At 35.8% G+C, this 16,176-nt stretch overlaps 1 long non-coding RNA gene across 2 annotated transcripts in view; it reads right to left on the bottom strand.

Moving 5' to 3' along the window:
* The window catches only part of LOC102655235, a 95,847-nt gene extending 80,306 nt beyond the window's left edge, over positions 1–15,541 (bottom strand). For both annotated transcript variants that reach the window (XR_003304120.1, XR_407540.3), the window contains exons 1-2: positions 15,478–15,541; positions 15,130–15,290 (exon numbers count right to left, since the gene is read on the bottom strand). This is a non-coding gene — a long non-coding RNA (uncharacterized LOC102655235). The remainder of the gene's footprint in view (positions 1–15,129; positions 15,291–15,477) is intronic.
* Positions 15,542–16,176: the final 635 nt, after the last annotated feature.

The following is a 16,176-nucleotide window of genomic DNA, read 5'->3' on the forward strand; positions in this document are numbered from 1 at the left end:
ATATATTAATTGCGCATCGTTATTATAGACGTAAGCATTTCACATTTCCTCCCGTAGGTAGTTTTCATACGAACAAGCATTGCTTCATGCTTGGTATGCCATACAATCTCGAAGAGGAAGGCGACAATTAAGGCGACTGCGCCTTCTGCCTGCCTGTTTCGCTGCTACGAATGTTTACCGCGTCCCCAATTAACGGCGTTACACCTTTTGAAAGGTGCATCTATTGTACCGTGTACGCATGTGACACAGGAAGAGCACGAGTGTGCACGATGATAGTCGGTGGGTGGGTGGGTAAGGAGGAGAAAAAGAAAAAAAAAAAAACAATGGACGAAGAAGACTAGCCGCGGTTCCAGGTGTAATCTGTGTGCGCGCGTGTGTCTGTATGTGTGTGTGTGTGGACGCAGCCCAACCCTTGCTTTACGAACCGAAGCACACCTGCTAAATAGTCTGAATGCAATCTCGATGACCAACCCGTGTGCAGAAATTCGCAGCTGCGCCTGCGGATGAATTCCAGTTTTTGCCGGTTGGAGTCGATAGACAGGTTAAATTACATTTCCATTCTGTCGACGGGGGACGACTCTATTTCGCTTTTGATTCTCTCCATTCTCCTTTTCCCTTCCCTGCTCCCCTCTCTCTTTTTCTTCCTTTTTTATTTATTACATGTATATTACAAATCGCGTTACGAAGTGACGTCGTTTTCTATCGTCGATCTTACGATCATCGTGTTTCCCATGGTATAGATAATTTATTCTGTTTGCGAAAATACAATGGCGAGATGTATTTCATATTCGATGAATCCCGTGTTACGGAGATTGGTGTCTACCGTAGAACCGCAGGCGGACTGATATTGAAATAGAATCACGCCCTCGACAGATCGGACTACCTTCCATCTCAACGATCTTGCACGCTTCAAGGTAGCGTGGTGGTACATATTACGTATACCTCTTCTACCACCACCATTCTTCTATCTGTTATCGTGTATTTTCATCGATGCGCACCTGTATGCGAGGTTTTTCTTTTTTTTCTTTTTTTTTTTATCCAAGTTTCGCGTAATGCGGAGTTGTTTGTGGAAACGGGATGATGAAAATTTATGCATCGGCATATTCTTATGCGTTGGAATACGTTACTTTGAGAGATGATGTTTTACGTATCGATTAATTTGAAAGTCGATAAATTTAAAAAATATTTTGTAATTTTTCTCCGCGTCTATAAATATACATTGATAAATAAACATGTGTAATAGTTTGACGCATAAAAATCATTTAAAAAAAGTAAGTTATATTCAATCTAACACAACTTAATCGTGATAATGTAATTATTCATTTAACTAAAAAAAAATAACGAGTGCAAATCTTGTGAAATAATAATAATAATAATAAATCAGGAACAGTTGCAAAAAAAAATCGAATGCAATTAACTATATTCATCAATTGTTTTCGATACAAGTGAACGCAATATTTATATCGTTTCGATAACACAGTATGTAGAGGACAGAAATGAAGTGTCCGCTTGCACTTTCACTTTCACAAACACATCACATAATATTTACAAAGATTTTCCACTTAACGATGCAACAACTGTTTGGCAAGGGTTTAACTCCGGGCATCCGCAGTTATTTACATAGAGACGTATAAGCGGGAACAGTTTGGTGGGGCGACTTGTAAATTGTAGAAAGCCCGCCAGTTCCGAGTAATTTAAATCAGAGGATACGTGTATTACCATCGATACTGCGCAGATGTGCACCGAGATATGCATTCATTTGCGGTGGAAGCTCGTGGTCGCAGCAAATCCTCGTTCAATTTGCGATGTTACAGATGAAGATCTTCTGTTACCCTTACCCCCATATTGCTACCATCCTCGAACCCCCTCCCCCCTCCCCCTCCCCCCTTCCTCTTCCGCCTATTATCTACAACCTTTCCAATCCTTCGCCTCGCTTCATTCTCCCGGCCGCGTGAGAAAACGCATCGAAGGTAATACGTGACACGTGATTTCGAATCGGTTCTAGCGCCAAGAATGCAATTCGATCAAGAGTTACAAGAGGGAGCATTGTCACGGCCGAGGGTACAATTTCGAGAGTTTCAACCTGTTACCGTCCAACTGGGATCTTACGAATATCGGCGGTTAATTTTTAAGTTTAAATTGGAAATTAAAATTCTTCAGAATATAATTGCTTATATTTTCTTCTTTCGTGAGAATTATTATTTTGCCAAGAACTCAGTTTTAAAATAATCGGAATATTAAAAAAATTTTTTTTTACAGTTTGGGAATTTCAATCTCAAATAATTTTTACATATCTTTCTTCACGTCGAAGCGTTTAAGAGTCGATTAAATTTTTATAGTGTTACCTGTTTTGCCGGAATATTGCAGAGCGAATGACGACGATAATAATGCAACAAATCTTTCGCAATCGAGACAACGTTAGCATTATACAGAGCAAAAAGTTCTAACGTTATATTTAAGGCCACCAACAAAGTAACCGCGAGATTTAAACGTGAAATTTACACATGTACATTTTATATAAATGTAAAATATCATGAAAAATAAAAATAATATTACCTTCTAATTCTACTATCCTAATATTACTCTAATACTCTATACGAAAAATTTTCTATTAAAATAGGATCTACAGATTTATGCATCTTTAATAAATAAAACTACTAAAAACCAAAAAATTTGAAAAATTCTAAAATTCTTGATTACACTCAACGAAGTAAACACGCCGGTTAAGCAACAGTTAAAATTACGTTGAAATCATATCCCCGGATATCAATCACGGGACGCGCAATTTCTCAAGGTAACACCTTCCCCCGCCCATCACGATCGATAATTTGCGAAACGAAACCGGTACGGAGTTTACCTATATCCACGGTTATCGAGGAGGCGATAACTTTTTTCTTTCTTCTTTTTTGTCACAACACCGCAAACGTATGTACACTTGTTGAACACGCGAAATCGGACGGCGATCACGAGGGCCGATAATAATTTTTATCGTCACCGTCGCGGCTAAATTTGTTTGCTCGGCTGGCGTGGATGATGATCGCTGGCAGTGTGATCATCGGGGTAACCGAACGCCGCGCGTGGAAAGTCTTATGGCAGCCCCGGGGAGAGATGTATGCATAACGTGAGCGTGTATGTCACGGCCAGTCACGACCGCAGACACGGCCTCATCTTTCTCTCCGTGCATCTCTTTTCTTCTCTGATTCACCAACGTTCGGATGTATCCGCGAGATGGCTCCCCTTCCTCCCCTCCCTCTTCTCCTCACCCTTGGTCAGTTTCGGTCAGCATCCTGCACACGGCGAATCCCTTATACGCACATATACGAACAGTTTAAAGTGTTAAGTTACACGTGCCGGACCCCTTGATAACCTTTATGGCGGGTGAAAAGGGGTTTTTGCTCCTTATACGGCCAATGTACATCTGTGGATAAGCTTTGCCTGACTTTTTAACCCTCGCCTCTGAACTGATACATCGTTTTATGGAGGTTATTAGGAGCGTGGTTGTTTTATTGAATGAAAGAGAAATTGAAGGAAAGAGTTTCTTTTTTTTTTTTTTTTTTTTTAGAGTGGAAGGGATCGACGAATTGTTTTCGATTGGTATTTTGAAATAATGATTTATGGTTTGTAGAACTTCAGATGGAAAATTCTGGGGAGGTTTTAATATTTTATCTACTTTTATTGTAACTATATATGTAAAATAAATATACGTAATTTCATTTTGAAATGAAGGATGATCATTTATCTATTTTTAATTATAAAAGTTATATGAATAAAGGTACTAATAAAAATCATATATCAAATAAATATTAATTAATTTAGAACAATATAATTTGTGTAATTAAAATTATTTATGTACATAATATAATAAAATAGACTAGAATAAATACATAAGGATAGAAAGGAATTATAGCAATAATTATTATTATTTTAATTATTCTATGCTGTGCATAATGTTAAAAATACTCAATATTTACTTGATAACTAATTAAATATTAAAAAAATGTATTATATATAAATATATAAATATAACAAACGATTTCTATAGTCTTTAAAAAAAATTTGATTTTGGCCAGATTTTGCAATAGAAAAAAATAATATTAAAAGACGATTGATAATGATAAATGTAATAATACTCGTTAACAAAAATATATATAATACAAAATATAATACAATGAATAATATAAACATAGCTAAATAAAGATTACGATTACTTCCTGAAAATTATATATGGATTATTAAAATTGTATCTTATAATTATAAATATTATTTATATTTAAAATATATTAATTGATTATTTTGTATTTCAAATATTTTACCTAAATCTATAAAACTATTTAAGATATTTAAACAATGTTAATATGAATTGTGCAATTAATTGTGTTCATACGTTCATAATGTTCATAATATGATGGTATAATCCAGACGTATCTTATTCGTACGAACATATGAGTTTAAGGTGTTACGTTACACGTGCCAGAGTCCGTTTATCGTAGATAAAATGTTTTGGCGTTGCTGCTGTTTGCCATGATGAATGTTCCCGGAGCTACAACTCATTATTTACACATGTGATATGCCCACACAACAACTCTGAATTCATTTCTTCCAAAATGATACAGGGGTCGTATACAAATTAATTTTATATTCTCATAAAATTTCATAAGTATATTACACGAACATCTTATACCTATTTGTTTGTTCTTGTTTATTAAAATCAAAAAATAAAGCATTCATATTACTTTTTCTTTTTATTAAGTAAAGTAAATATTATTAAAATTTATAAATATATTATTAAAGTTTGTTTATGAAATAAAGTGAAATTTCAATATTAAATTTTTAATTATTTCTTTCTGATATGTATACTTAAATTTCATAAATTTTTTACATTGATTTATTAATAATGCTTCATAAACATCCGATGATGTAATATTTAATAATTTTAAAGAAGAATTAGTCCACTCTGTTTATTATTGTCTATTATACTAAAAAAGCCAGTTAAATTAAAAAAATACTTTACTTTCTATTATACACAAAATTTTGTGTACATAGAGTATAGCGAATTATTTACAAAAACGTTCGTGTAATAAATTCTCAAAATCCAGATACAAAAAGAAATTTCAACGAAAGAATTATCCTTTTCACAAACTTTCAATTCAAATCAGAATTTTCTAGCTACCTAAATTTCCCTGTTGAAGAGATAACGTTCAATTACTTTCGCGAGCCGATGTTATTTCAAGCGTTAACGTATCACGTTAACGGATGATTAAATAACGGAAGGCGAAGTTGATTCGAATTTCCAAACGATTGATTTCAAATTCGAATCTCTGCGATTTCGAAAACAAGGCAAGGATGACCGGAGCGACGAGACGAGCTCGATTCGTACGATGAATTACTATCGAGCGTATATACCATACTTACGAAAGCGTAAGGGAGCACGCACCCATCCCAGGTGTTAAGTTACCCCTGGGATGGGTGCTGGGTATCCCGGCTCGGTTGCTGTATCACAGATAAAAGACCCGTTTTAACGTGGCTGCCGCGGCGATCCCCGACGCGTAAACGTGCGTAACGGCTCGATGAGATATACGCCGACCGTTAAACGCGCACACGATATCCAAATAAAATCAGAGGTGAGCCTATCCGAAATAAATATTAGGTAGACGATCGTTGGGGATAAGAGAGGCACGAAGGAGAGGCGGGCTGGGTGTGAGAGGGCTTCAGGTCGTGGCCGCGGGAGATACAAATGATATCAGCTCGAAAACCTGCTCGGAGCCACCTTGCCTCCTGGATAGATATACGCGATTCGTGCCTCCTTTTGATTCGTCGGTGCCCGCTGGTGCAAAACAGATTGCCGTGAAATTTTTTTTTTTTTGGAAAAATCTCGGGAAAATATTGGTGGTCGATGATCGATCCCCGACGCTTCGATTAAATTTTATTGTTTATGCACGTGGAAATGAGGAAATGATTCTTTGAAATTTTTTATGGATCGAATTCTTTCTCTTTCTGTTGACAAGCCTCGTTGTGAGATGGTAAGAGAGATAAATAATAAATTGCCGAGGAAACTTTAAATTCTGAATGTTTGATTGTTAAGAAAGTGGATTTGTTTAATCGGTTTGTTTAAGTTGTTTTTGAGAGAAACTTTTTTTTTTCTATATTTTATGTATATTTAATTAAACTAAGATGGAATATCTCTTTTCGCTTGAAATGAAAATAACAAGTCGAAAAACGAATAATTAATTCGAATGGAAATGAGAAATATATATTTGTTGGACAAACAATAATATAAATTCTTAAATATTATTTTATATTTAAGGAAAAATAATTTTTTTTAAACGATTTAATTATTGAATATTAGTCGAAACGTGACCTATCATATCTATCTATTTCTAATCTTTTTAAATCCTTAAAACTTGATATTTTCTATATTTTCCTCTATTAAAAATAAATTTATATTAATCCTTCCATTTATAATTCTAACGTTACTCTCCAAATTATAAAAATTCTAATCTAAAATCGCTTATTTCCAATATTTAATATTCTTTCTAAGAAAAAATATTCTCTCGTTAAAAAAAAAAAGAAGAAAAGAAAAATCGAGAAAGCCAATTCCAATTTGTTTATCTGACACTGTATCAAAAATATTACGTTAATAAAACGAGCAAACACCTATGATTAAATTTAATGTGGCCGATGTTATCGCATCCTGTCCACCCGTCATTACGTATCAAAAATGTAATTGAAGTAATTTAAACGTCGTCAAGTATCATTAAACCGGCACGTATCCTCGCCGCTATCATTGATGAGCATCATTAACTTGGTAACCCATATGTTCAATTAGCACGTGAAACGTTAATTACGACTGATGGAGGATGGATCCACTTTAACGACTCTAATTAATAATTCTGCGGCACACAGGTTGTACACGATTGTTTATGTACGTGCGAGTGCTCGGTTAAATCCAAAGTGTCCGGGTTCCTCTGAAGCGTGCACAAGCCCGGACCCCACGCTGGCCTGGCATCAACATTTTTTACCCCGTCCCAGGGAATAGGTATGGCGCTCCAGTAATGATGGATTCGAACCAGCGTTCATTTTGTTCGATCAAACTCTTTCATCTTCGATCGATTCCCGATATTTATCGACATCGAGGAGAAAGTAAAATTACAAAATATCCTTTTTTTTTATATTATTTGCTCGTATACTTTTGCTTTAATTCGCCGATTTTTAATTTTAAAGAGTTATTTAAAATTATTTAAATTGAGAAATAAGTAAGAACGCAAATTAATAAGTAACTTTTTTTAGTTTTTATACAAGTATAAATATATATCGATGATATTTAAGAAATAAATATCTCTGTTTAAGCCCGATTCTTTTAATCATGCTCATAAGAATTTTGAACATTTCCAATCTATTTGTAATTTACTCGTATTAAAGAATGAAAAAAATAAATAAATTCGGTTTCTTAACTCTCAGTAACGATATAATAAATGGAAATGATTTAGAAAAATGAAATTTAAATAGAGATTTGCTTCATTTTAGTAATTAAGAAAAAATAGAATTTCGATAAGTAATTTTAATCGTACAAAAATATAATTACGAGAAGAAAGAAAAACGGCGGGATCGTCACGAAAAACAGATCGATGTTGTCGAAGAAATGTTGAAAAAAAAACAACGCTCCTGCCGAATTGTTAACACAGCTCGATAATGGTTTTTTCATCGAATCTGATTTCAGGCTTGAGAGCGTTAAAACCAAAGTTTATCGATCTCGTTACGACGAAAAAGGTGGTACGTGTGCCGGGTGTAATGTACACGATATACCTTTCGGTCGCGATCGTGTGATGGTACGTGCACACAGAGGGAGGTTATACACCAGAGATCGATGTAACAGAAGAGTATATACCTAGCGGCAAGTAGATATATACCTGCAGCCTCCAAATACACTTTATGAAATTCCATTTTATGGTATCTTGTCGGGTGCCGGGGCCTTCGATTTGGTGCTAAGAACTTGAAGCAACAGGTGTGACGCTCTAGCCTTTGCCGCCGTTGCCCCCAGAAGCTCAGGTAATACGTACGTTGTCGAGGCAAATCATTTTAAGAAATCTTTTATTCACCTTGCTCCCTCCGATGTATAGCTCGCCCGTGTGTATCTATTGTACGTATGGTGTCCCGTGCAATGATCGTATTTATATATAACAGCCTTCTGGGCGTGCATAGAATTTCAAATCAATGGGGAACATCTTCTAAAGAATTTATGAACACGAGTGTATAAATTAATGTATTACTGAAAATTATATTAATTTAATTGTAATTTACTTTTCGTACATAATTATTTTCAATCTATCGATTTGAAATAATTATCTTGAAAATATCTTGAATTTAACATTTGAAGTATTTTTATGTCTGTTTTCGATGCTGTGTACGATACGTAGTTTTATTATATTATATTAAAATCAATAGTTTTATCGAATCAAATATCGAATACGATGGAGTTGAGTGGAGTTTGATCGTATTGTTTGGATATGCGCGATGCGCCATGGAGCCATCGCTATTAGCCACGTCTTGGATCTTTTAAGCGGCGGGCAAACCACTCACGCGGCGCAGCGGACCGCGAAATCGACGCTCACATATGAACTGGGAACGGGAGAGTTTCCTCTTCTTCTCTTTTGCTTCTTTATTCCCGCGTGGAAAGGAAAGAAGAACGAAAGGATCGTGCAGTCTTTCCGTGACCTTTTCTGCGCCTTTTCACCATTCTCCGTGTATCTTTCTAAACGCAAATCTTTCTCTTGTTCTTGTTTTCCGTAATGCACAATTGGTTTTTCTTTTTCGATTAATAATGCGTACACTTTTATATTTTATCATTTCTTTCCAAAGAAAGGTATCACAGTATTTTTAAGTAATTTATGGAAAATTTCAATCTTAATTGAATTGATTCTCGACATTTCAAAGTAAATCATTTAATTTTATCTACATCTAAAAATGATTAGTGGATTAGAACTAAAAATTGAGTTCAATGATCGGTAATGTTGAAACGAATATCGATTGATAATTAGATAAGATTTACTTTTTTATATCTTTCAATTATTATTAATGTACAGAGAAATTTTGTATATTGTTGTTACACAGAGAAATGTTTTTATTAAAAAAATCTGTATATAAGTAGTTGGTAGATTAGATATGACAACACAAGGAACATCCCAGTATGGTTGAAGAGGTGAAAAATTCATTGGGGGAGAAATTTTATCTGATCGCAACACGCCACAGTACTCGTGACACCCTTCTGGGGTTGTTCCGAACAAATTGCTTTCCCTCGGACCAATATGATTAATTAACATGGAAACTAAATCGATATAGAATATATCGTGAAAGTAATCCGAGGAGGAACGTCGAAATTGGACATTCGTTTAATTTCCTTCATTCAATGATCACGTGGAAAAAAAATTATTGATATTGAAGCTTTTAAATAATATTCTTTGCTTTGATAATCTTTGATATTATTCTATAATCTACGTAATATCACTAATTTATAATAATATATATACCTAATTAATATTTTATTTTATTTTATTTAAACTAATTATATTTTATATCGTTGATCGGAATAATGGTTGTAATATTTTTTTCGAATTTTGTATTAATATCTACGTCATTATTTGTTATTTTTAATGTCAGATATATATGTAAAATTATTATATAAAATATTTTATTTTAAACATCATAGTTTTTCATGTATTATATTTCAGTTAAAATATTATCTTAGTTTATCATCTATCTATATAAAGATTTATCTTTTATGATATTTATATTTTGATAAATTAATAAATATGAAGCTCTCTCATTTCCAATTCATTTCAATCTCAAATTTTTTTATATAATACAAAATTAAAATACATATATATTTTATAGTACATATTTATTACCTTTCAACAAAGATAACCGACTTAAGAATTTTTCCTATTTATCCCTATATATCATTCATTTTTTACAATAATAACAACACAAAAAATTTTAGAAAAAATAAAAACTCTAAATGTTTCCATTCTCACTTTAAAAAAACAATCTTATCATAGCAAACACTTGCAAACGTACAAACAATAATCCGAAATAATCGAACGTTTATCCCGCCTAAGATTAACGAAGAATTTACCATAAATGTCGAACGAATCGATCGCATTACATAAAAAAAAAAAAAAAAGAAAGAAAGAAAAAGTATCCACGCGAAAGTACGAGCTCGTGATCGAAGAGGAGCAGCCCCATACCAAAGACACGTATGCGAACGTTTCGTTCGAGAAAGGTAGGGGAAGATAGATTTATGCTGGATCGCCAGGCACCGCCGTGTTCGTGTCACCCCTGCAGGGAAGGGTGACTAAGAAGAAGGGGTGGAAAGCGAGCCCGGGGGAGGGAGACAAAGGGAGGGAGTTTTAATGTATGCCTACCGAGAGAGGCTATAAAAATCAATACCTCAAATTACCAGGCAGTACTTAATTTTCTTGGAGCAACCAAGCCCCGGCACGCTGCCTCCTCTGTGACTCTCCCTCTCCCCCTCCCCCTTTCCACTACCTCCGTCACCCTCTTCCTCCTCCTCCTCCTCCTCCTCCCCTTTTCGCGAAACTCCGTTCCGTCGGCGGCGGATCGACCAACGAGACGGATTTCCCTGCATTCACGTGCATTTTACTTCCAGCAGGTCCTGCAATTACGCGACGCGGAAGTATTTTTAAATTTTAAAGGGGAGAATGCGGTATTAAAAATGCAGAAACGACGACAAGGGAAGGGAAGAAGAGTCTCACTCACTCACTCTCTCTCTCTCTCTTTCTTTCTCTCTCGAACTCCTCCTTCTTCTCCTTCTCCTTCTCCTTTATTCTTCTTCTTCTTTTCTTTTTCTCTCTCTCTCTCTCTCTCTCGTATCCACTCTTCTACCTATCCTCGTCTTAATCATTAAACCACAGGGTGGGGGGAGGGAGAGAAGGAGGAGGAAGAGGGCAGGCCAGAGACGGATCTGAATTACTTACAAATAAGTGCCGATCTCGGATGTTCTTAAACTCGTATTGAAAGCCGGAGAGTTATCGGGGATACGAAGTGGAGAGTGCTCTCGTGGCTTATTGAATTACAGAAATTAAAGTTCATTTGCGCCGGAGGAATGATATAACTTTTGATACTCGTTGGGAACCGATTCATGTATAAACCACCTGAAAACGTTTCCCGTACTTTCTATATAACCAGCCCATCGCTGCTCGCCCCCGATCGATAGAATCTTGGTCGTAATTCACCCCTCCCCCTCGTGGATAGAAAATTTTGGCGAAACGACCGGTGTACGCCAATAAGAAGAGGAGGGGGGAGGGGGGAGGGAGAGAAAGAAGAAAAGAGAAAAAAAATGTAAATTAAAGTACAAAGGGCAAGCCGTGTATCGCGATTGGCCGTCGTTTAACCGTGTGTACAGAGATCGGATATACGACACGCGACACGTACGTCGCGTGATTTAACAGTGTAATGCTAATTAATTACCCTGGCGGAAAAGAAAATGGGATCTCGTAGTAGGCCTCGACCCTCGAGCGATTACGACTCAACTCCAGCGGAAGGGTTGGAACCCTTGATTTTATTGTCCGCCCACCACTCTCTCCCCCTTTAACCACTCTACCTCTGCCGTCGCCCTCCATCTCCTCCCTCTCCTCGAGTCGTCGTGGCCTCTCGTCGTTTCTTTTTCTCTTTCCTTTCCCTTTCGTCGAGTGTTACCAGTTGTTACCCGCCGCTAGAAAAGTTTCTTCGTATATTCGGTTATGTCTCTTCGTGTGTGTGCGTATGTATGTGTGTGTGTGTGTGTGTTCGCTGATCGACTGACCCGCGCAACACTGACCAGAAGAAGAAGGAAAGTGTTTCCATGGGCCGTGGAAGGTCAAGGCATCGGCCCACTTGAAAGTTAATGCCAAGTTGCCTTCTCTCGTCGAGCTGTTTAATCTTTACATTTTCTTTAATTTTTACATGTTTATATATATCATTGTTCCTATAATGGAAGTTAATTGGACGTGGAGATCCATGATATGAATATTTTAATTGTATTATGATTGATTAATCATTTGTTTTATGGAAATATATTACGTTATTTAGCGATAGATGACTTTAGCAAAATGACTAGGTATAAAAGCATTGATATGTAATAATTTATATATTATTGTATCGAAATGTAAAAAGATAAATTAAAATAATAAATAATTTTACAATTGAACGAAAATCGTTAGGAAAAGGATATTAAACAAGAACTTGGATAATGTTCATAACTGTGATGTAAAAGAAGAAAAGAATTCATAAATGCTAATCATTAATAGGTTAATAAATCTATGTTCAAAATTGTAACTGTCCTTCTCTATCCTCGTTCCTTCTATTAACAATAATCTTGATATAATATATTATCATTTAATCACTAATGAGAAACCCTTTCCTTTATCGAATATTATTATAAAATTCTCACGAATACTTTCAATCTCAAATGATAAAGTATCAATATTAAATATAATATGTTTTATTAACAATTCTTCTAAATTGTAATTTAAAATCGAAGTATCGATAATATCGACGACTTTCTCAGATCGGATAGATAAATTTCGAATCATTTATATTCAATTATCTCTATTATCTTCGAAGAAAGAAAATGAAAACAAAACTTCCTTATCTCCCTTATCAATTATTCGCATACCTCAAAGATTATTTGCGTTATACGTAATACAAACAGTTCTTTTACCCGCACGGTCAACGCGCGTTTAAATGCACGTGTCCCGATAACGGAGGGTCCTCTGTTGCGCAACGAGTCGAAAAGCAAACGGATGAGTAATACACACAAGCCGTGGTCCTACACCGTGAACTGACCACCGCTAGATTGTGCTGGTCATGGTTGTTTCGACTCTTCTCCCTCACACTCTCTCCTTCTTTGCTATCGTACCTTTTTTCTCTTATTTTATCACGACCTTCTCTCTCTCTCTCTCTCTCTCTCTCTCTCTCTCTCTCTCTCTCTGTCTCTCTCTCTTTCTCTTTCCCTGACAGAGTGTAACCCCCGTTGTCCCCCCTCCTTTCAGAGAACGGTCCTTCCTTTCGTGGATCGAAAAAGGAGGAAAGAAAGACAGATAGGGGGAAGGAGATAGCGAGTGAGGGGTCAAGGGAGAGGGTGGACGACCCGAGAAAAGAGGGAAAACGAGAACGAAGTCCGAGAGGGAAAGTTGCGAGGGTGGGTGATAAATTGATAGTGGACGTGCGCCACGCGCCCCTACCCCAGGCCAACAGACCGACAGACCAGCAGACCGAATGACACCCTCACCCCGATCAACTGCCCCCGACTGTTGATACTCTTCCTCGACTGGAATTAAATGATCAACGCGGTCGTTCAGTCACGTAAGTTATCGCATCGTTACACAACCGTCCTATGCATTTGATACGTTTGATGGGGAGCACCAGATTTCGATGAATCCGTGAATTATATTCTTCCGCTCGTTAAAGAGTGCGTGATCTCGCCATTTGAATGGAATTAGACACGTTTGTTGATTGGAATTTTTCTTTATCTCGTTCCTAGCACGAATGTATAATGTACTTGTATATAGAATAGAAGAAGATTATAACTTATTTCGTCGAGTTGTTATGTGATCTGAAGACTTTAATTAATTTGTGTGTAATAAATTAAAAATAATTAATTAATTAACGAGCATTTCTTCCTGTATAATGCTAGGTGCAATCATAAACATAGGCATATCAATTGAGAGAAAGTTTTATATATACAATGTAAGATTATACAATATCATGTATATGTGAAAAAAGAAAAAGAATATTCTCTTTGCACTATTAGAGATATCATATGATCTGTTCAAAGGAAGAACACTTTGGCATCAGTTAAAAAGATTAAATGCTCAAGCTCTGGATAGCTATATGATTTTTGTGAATTTAACTTGAAAGAAAAAGGAGAAATGAATGGTAAAGGATTGATTAGAACAAATCTGTTTCAGCAATTTATCTGATTATATTGAGATTCCATTTTCAAAGAGATTAGAAATGACTGGTATATGTATATGCATTATGATTAAGAAAGTAGATCATTATTTGTCGTATATACATTTCATACGAGATTTTTGCAATGATCAAGATAAAATTGAGATTCTATTATACAATAAATTGAACAATATATATAGATATATATAAGATATATATAAGATATATATAATTTTTCCTTGGATATTTACAAGAATTTTTTCCAATCTATAAGTAACAAATTTCATTACTGGTTAAAAATATTAAGAATCATTAACAATTTTCGATAAAAGTGTCAGAAAACGAATTGCGTTACACCTAAAAGCGACGAAAGCTGAAGTTTATAAGAGGAAAGGATGAGGTTGAACGGGACCAGAGAAAGAGAGAGAGAGAAAGAGAGAGAGAGAGAGAGAGAGAGAGAGAGAGAGAGAGAGAGAAAGTGGTTGGCAAATCTGAAACTCAAGTTTCTGACCTTCTTTGACTTATTTGCATAATGTATCTCCGAATAAACGTTTCATACATAAGAAAATCATTATGTCTAAACATGTTTCACAAAATCATATGCAAAGAAATATATTGTGTGTATTTTCATTAATTGCGATTTAATGAACATTCCAAATTTTCCAAATTGAAATTGAACGATACGTTTCCCTTAACAAGAAAACTACAATTATTAGAAAATAGAATCAAATAATCGTAATAAGTTATTCCTAACTCGTTCTATAACTATTGTCATTCACTTTCTCTTTTAAAATTAAGCATTAAATATTTCCTCAACGTAATCTAAAATTCTCTTTTTCTATTTTCTTTTTCAATCCCTTCGATTGTATTTTATTTAATTATAAAAACAAATATTAAATCTTTTTAAACAATCATCTTACAAACAAAGATCAATTATTTATTTTTAATTTCATCAAACAAGATTGCACAGGATTCTATACACAATCAACGGACTAGCTCTATTTCTACGGAAAGACTAATTAATCTCAAATAATTACATAACTTAAATAAATTTCAACCACGTATTTCACTTTTCTCCCATCTTTTCCCAATCTGCCTCTCCCCTCCTCCCTCCTCCCTCAAAAGGAAAAGGAATACGGATTAAAAAGGAATAAATACACAGAGGCAAAATATTGGACTTACCCGCCGCCAACTAGTAACCAGAGACTGGTCGGTGAAACGTCGGATGCGACCTCCGTTTTAATCAGTACGAATCCGAGTTATTAAAATTCCTGCAGAATTTTCGCGGTTGAATAGAACGAGCGCAGTCGAGGAGCGGCGCGAAGGCCAGGAAGCAGCAATGTCTGAAAGAAAAAGAAGTTCATTCATTCCAGTGGACGAAATATATATATATATATATACATATAAAGTGAAAGATTGGCCGCGTCGAACAAGAATATCGAGAAACTAAAAAAAAAAGAAAAAGAAAAAAAAACGCTAATTTATTCAATAGTGAAGAAGCATGAAGACACGAGAAGAAGAGTACTGCACCCTAAGAGACGAGACCGTGAAACGAGGAAGAACAGAGAGTGGAACACCGACTCGAGGAAGGCCGACTGAGCAAGGACTTTCGTTAGGGTCTCGAGCAGGGGGGGGGCGGAGAGGGTGGTGGTGGTGGTTTCAACCGAGGAGAGAGGAGGATACCGATGATGAAGGGGGTGAAGGACTTTGGAGTCAAACGAAAGCCTCCGGCAGTTTTTCCACCGGTTCTCCAACTCTTGAGTTTCTCGCAAGTTTTTTCTTTCTGATTTTTCTAATTAATTATCGGTATTGATTGGTTCTCGATTTGACTGCGGAACGCCTTTGGCTACAGAGGAGAGGAGATGGAAATGACCGCATAGAATAACCGTAAAAGAGAGGAGAAGCCAAGCGAATTAACTGTCCATAATTTGCCCGGGAGTCGTGATTAAAGAGTGGCTTTACACCGAAAAGCCAACCGAACGATTTTTTTCGATATCTATTCTTCGTCTCCTCTTCCATCTCTTTGCGAGAAGAAGACTTACCTCACCTTTTTGTGCGAAAGTCGCAAATCTTTCGCGACTTGCACGATTATTCCGTTTGCCTATTGTGATCAATACACGTCAATTCTACGAAATGTAGAAAGTAATTTATAAACTAGTTACGTGCAATATTCACGTATGTGTTCTGTTTACAGATAAACAACTTCGAAATGTTTACACGGAGTAATCA

This window comes from Apis mellifera, linkage group LG2 (assembly GCF_003254395.2).
Source record: "Apis mellifera strain DH4 linkage group LG2, Amel_HAv3.1, whole genome shotgun sequence".
NCBI classification, from domain to species: domain Eukaryota; kingdom Metazoa; phylum Arthropoda; class Insecta; order Hymenoptera; family Apidae; genus Apis; species Apis mellifera.